A 5,870-nucleotide genomic window follows, 5' to 3' on the forward strand; every position below is an offset into this window, starting at 1 on the left:
CTACCACTTTCTCCAGACTTGTCTGGTGGACATAGACTCTCAGGAGCTGATCTGGTCATGGGGAAAATAAAGCTCATAGAATGGGATCAGGTGCATTTTAGTAGAATGTTCAGAGGTAGAAATTAAATGAATGGAGAAATGACACATTAGAGAAGCCTCCCTTCCCTTCAACTCACATTTCCTTGAAGGAACATGCACTACGGGGACACCCATGATCTCTCTCCTTGACCCTCCCTTGTGCCCAATCAAGCCAAGAAAAACTTACCCGAGTACTGAGTTTTTGAGAAGAAATTGAGAATGCTCTGCTCTGCCATTTCCAGGTCTTCTGTCTAAGGGTTTTGTTGTGATCTGCTCTTAGCTTGTGGGAGAAGTTCTGTGATTGCCCCCTGAGCCATGGGTTAGGTGGGTGAGGTTCCCTAATTCAGGGGTGGGAGAAAGATTCAAAAGACAGTTGAGATCCCACATCTCGGCTACTTCCTCCAGTCTAGTTTTGTAACTGGTACTTTGATCTCCTATCTGACTCTGTTGTCCGTGGTCTTGGTTGCTTTCAAACTAGGAAGAGGAAAAGTGGTGTTATAGATTCTTCTCCTAAAACCTGACACAGCAATGGGTAGATGTATCAGGGAGAGGTGTAGAGCGCCGATAAGAACGAACACTCCCACAAACCTCATGAAGAAGCTCAAATTTCAGTGTCTCCCATTTTCCTCTCTACAAAGGTCATCATGAGCATATGCTATTTAGTCCAGCAAAAGACTAGTTTTTCTCTTTCTGTTCTTTAGATTCCAATCCGTCTAGGGCTGATGCTTTGAAAAAAAAATATAATAGAAGTGAATTACTATCACATGATATTTAGTAAAAAACAAAGACGAGGCCCCATTTTTTAATAATTGAGTGATATATGTTCGTAAAAGCTGACTCTCAATTTCTGGCTTGTCTCATTGCAAATCAGTGACAAGCTGTTCACCGACCAGCACTGGTCTGCAGCCCACACATTTTCGTAGTATTGATCCAGTCTACTTCGGTTCGCAGAATCCTCATCACCCTCCTATAAGATAGTGAAGTGGTTAAGAGTGCAGGTAACAGCGTTCCAATTCCCAGTGAATGAGTGGTGGAGTCAGTATCGACACCTCCTCCCTATGCTTGTTATGAGGAATAAACAGGAATGTGCATGAAGCACTTGACTGGATCAAGCCTCTTATAAGTGTTCATTCAGTGTTATTATTATTCTGGACCAAGACCCATGTTGGGTGGTAGGCTTCTGCTTAATATTTTGGGAGACGCCTAAATGGGTATAAATAAATATCCCCACAGTTCCTTCTTCGAAGGAATGAGTCAGATTCTATTACCTTCTAATAATCGGGGTAGTTGGCCCTTCATGCTTTCTTTTGCCCAGAGGCTGAAAAGAATCTGTGCGAGTGAGTCAGGGGGTACGAAGACTGGCTCTCAAGGCTGCATTGGTTCATCTTTAAGATATAAACATGACTCTCTTGGGTCAGTTCCAGATAAAGAGGCTAATCAAAATCATAGTCATAAAGAGTCAAAGTCAAAGGTCTAGCCTCAGCGGATCACTGTGTATGTCTCCGGGAATATTTGCAGTGTTTGCTAGTGTTGCCTAAATATCATCTCGTAAAAGATTTGGTTCATTTCCTATATGAGAAGCAGGCCTGGAAGGTATTCAAGAAACTAGAAAAACTTGGAGTCGGAAAGGGTGAGTTGAGTTGCCCTGGAGCCTATAATGTACCTAACTGAGTTGGGTCAGGAAGCAAAGCGTGCCAAATGGCCTTGTAACGGGGTCACATGGAGATTTATACTTGTCAGAGAAGCGGCGGACGGTTCCAACTGCCCCTTCCCCTCAGCACTTCCTTGCCGGCAGTTTTGCAGGACGGGCTAAAGCCACTTCATCCTGAAAAAGTCACGATAGAGCCACACTTGAAATGGCATTGAACACGAACTGATTGTTAACCCCCACGAAACCAACAGACAGACTTTTCAGAAAAGGCAGAGCTCACGAGAGCCAGATTTGCTCTCACTGTGCCCATCTGTTTGGTCTGGAGGGCCCCAACTGCGGTGGTTTGGGTGACCAGGGACCGTTCACAGCATGCCTCTGGCTTCTCTGGGCCACTGACTTCCCTGTTCTGTGGTGAACTGGACCAACTTCGTTTTTTTCCATGTTGATCTCGTAAAGCTACAGGTTTCGTGTTCCAAATTCACTTCAAGGCACTGCAAAGTTGATTCCCTGTGGTTATCAGAGGAATACTATTGACTGAGGCAGGCGAACCCAAATCTTCAAAGATGAAATTTGTTTTTAAAAAAAATTTTTTTAGGGGCGCCTGGGTGGCTCAGTCGGTTGAGCGTCCGACTTCAGCTCAGGTCACGATCTCACGGTTCGTGAGTTCGAGCCCCGCGTCGGGCTCTGGGCTGATGGCTCAGAGCCTGGAGCCTGCTTCCGATTCTGTGTCTCCCTCTCTCTCTGCCCCTCCCCCATTCATGCTCTGTCTCTCTCTGTCTCAAAAATAAATAAACATTAAAAAAAATTTTTTTTTAAATGTTTACTTGTGTGTGTGACAGAGGGGGGTGGGAGAATGTGAGTGGGGGAGGGGCAGAGAGAGAGAGACACACACACACACAGAATCAGAAGCAGGCTCCAGGCTCTGAGCTGTCAGCACAGAGCCCGACACGGGGCTCGAACTCACAGACTGCAGATCATGACCCGAGCCGAAGTGGGACACTTAACCGACTGAGCCACCCAGGCACCTCAGTGAAATTTGTTTTTTAACAGAGGAAATAGGCCAGTGGCCTTTGAGGGCCGGGTGGTGGTGGCGGTGGTGGTGGCAGCGTCAGTTCAGGCTTCAACAGCTGGTATGTTGCTATGTTCTCCTTTAAATTTCACAATCAGGAAGCCCCATGATTTCTCACTGATAACAGGGAAGAGGGCCTAAGCACTATCAGAACGGAAGGAGATTTGTGACATTGTTATAAGAAACAGAAAAGCTGAGTGATGAGTAAGACATTCCTCCCCGCCCCCCCCTCCCCCTGCTCAGGAACAAGGCCATCTGGCAGGTCCTTGGCAGACTTGAAAAAACGAATGTTAATTATCAAGCCCTCAGTTCAAAATTAAAAGTCATTCCTGTTCCTCCTCTAATGAATAAAAATGATGCACATTTACCTGGAATATAAACTGCAAGCACTTGTGTCAGCGTCCTTGCATTTTTAAAAAGACGATTGGACAAGATTGCTCTTTGAACAATTTAAATAAAATCACTCTCCTGCTGCCCTCTTGCTGGGTGGGGTATCAGGCACCGGCATTGAAATGATCCTTGTCCTGGTGGGAAGACTCACCTGGGAAATCTTGCCCTCTGTAGCCACATAGTCAAATTCAGTTAAAGAGACAGTGAGAAATATTAGAAGAGTTGTTTAAGGGGAAGTCAGACTTTTGATACAACCAAAGAGTGTCCCCGAGGAGGCCTCATGGATCCTTGTGTCTTTTTCTTTCTTTCTTTTTTTTTTTAAGATTTTTTAAAGTTTATTTATTGATCACAAGTGACAGAAGAACAGAATGAGAGGGACAGAGCCAATCCCAAGCAGGCTCCGCACTGTCAACACAAGCTCGGCGCGGGGGCTCGAACTCATGAACCACGAGATCATGACCTGAGCCGAAAACAAGAGTCAGACTTTTATCTGACTGAGCCACCCAGATGCCCCCTTCTGTCTTTTTCTAAAAAGGCACAGTTTAGAGCAGCCACTAGTGAACGAGAACAGTTTGGTTCAGATCCAGTGGAGTCCTTGGATTCCTTGGGCCACATTGAGAGAACACTCTTTTTTTTTTTTTTAATGTTTATTTGTTTTTCAGAGACCGAGAGACACAGAGCATGAGTGGGGGAGGGGCAGAGAGAGAGAGATTGACACAGGATCTGAGGCAGGCTCCAGGCTCTGAGCTGTCAGCACAGAGCCTGACGTGGGGCTCGAACGCACAAACCATGAGATCATGACCTGAGCTGAAGTCGGATGCTTAACCAATAAGGCCACGTAGGTGCTCCTTGGCTAAAATTTCTTAACCTAGAGATTCCAAGCACAGTGTGGAACCATGAATGTTCCTATGGCATTTATCCCCCACCTACACCCCAAATTCCATATGCTATAGATGATTCACCTGACTCTATTCCTCCCACCATTTGAGCTATTTTTTTTGATTCATTCATTTATGCTTCATATTAAGTGGCATTTAGTTGTGTGGGAGTCCTCTTTGGTTAACATGTGATGATCCTCTGAAGACTTTCCAGTCTTTATTTAGTTTTGACTGAGTGAACCTTTTCAGCAAAGAAGAGTCAATAGTTTTAAGATTCCCCTCTCGCACTTCCACACCTCTTTTTAAAAAATTTTTATTTATTTATTTTGAGATAGAGATAAAGTGCCAGCAGAGGAGGGGCAGAGAGAGAGAGAGAGAGAGAGAGAGAGAGAGAGAGAGAATCCCAAGCAGGTTCTGCACTGGGCTTGAACTCACAAAGCGTTAGATCATGACCTGAGCCAAAATCAAGAATCGGACGTCTAACCCACTGAGCCACCAGGCACCCTTCTCTCTTGCCTTTTTGGTCTGGACCTATTGAAGTGCTCTGAGAGCTGATCCTTGGGACCTCTGTTAGGGAGGAAGAATTTCTTCCACCCTTCAAGGTCCTTCTAATTGAACTATGAATCAAATTGATGTGAGACAGACTAACAGGAGAAAATCAAATTAAAAATATTTTAAATGTTTACTTATTTTTGAGAGAGAGATAAAGAGAGAGAGAGAGACAGACAGAGTACGAGTGGGGGAAGGGCAGAGAGAGGGGGAGACAGAATCTGAAGCAGGCTGCAGACTCTGGGTTGTCAGCACAGAGCCTGACGCAGGACTTGAACCCACAATACGTGAGATCATGACCTGAGCTAAAGTCGGACCCTCAACCAACTGAGTCACCCAGGTGCTCCGAAAATCACATTTAATAATGTACATATGGGGAATCCACACAGACATGGAGATTCCAAAGACAGTGAGACAACATGATGCATATATGAGCTAAGGAGAGGGGTAGGGGTCTGAGGATACAAAGGGGAGAGAGACCATTAGCAGGAGCGTGAAAGGAGATGTGTGGAAAACTAAGGTTGCCTTATTGTGTAGATACATTTCTTAGGTAAAGAGGATTCTCTGTTAATAGCCTTCTTCCTGGTACAAGCAGGCAGTTGAGGGGGCTGGGGGGGTCAAGAGCTTTCCCTGAATTTGCTGGTTTTGAATGCTTTCATTTTTGTCAATTTTTATTTCTTGATTTTTTTCTCCAATATTTAATATTTTTTCTCCAAGTTTTTATTTGAATTCCAGCTAGTTAACATATAGTGAAATACTAGTTTCAGGTGTAGAATTTAGTGATTCATCTTTTCCATACAACATCCGGTGCTCATCACAAGTGCCCTCCTTAGTACCCATCACCTACTTCACCCATTCCACCCACCCCTGCCTCCCTGCCCACCTTCCCTCCAGTAACCATCAGTTTGTTCTCTATAGTTCAGAGTCTATTTCTTGGTCTGCCTCTCTTTTTCCCCCCTCTATGTTCATTTGTTTTGTTTCTTAAATTCCACATATGAGTGAAAGCTTGTGATATTTGTCTTCCTCGGACTAATTTCACTTCACATTATACTCTCTAGCTTCATTTATGACATTGCAAATAGCAAGATTTCATTCTTTTTTATGGCTGAGTAATATTCCATATTGTGTGTGTGTGTGTGTGTGTGTGTGTATGTATGTATATGTATATATACATATATATATATATATATATATATATATGTATATATACCATTTCTTCTTTATCCATTCATCAGTCAATGGACATTTGGGTTCT

Source organism: Panthera onca, chromosome X (assembly GCF_046562875.1).
Source record: "Panthera onca isolate mPanOnc1 chromosome X, mPanOnc1 haplotype 2, whole genome shotgun sequence".
Lineage (NCBI taxonomy): Eukaryota > Metazoa > Chordata > Mammalia > Carnivora > Felidae > Panthera > Panthera onca.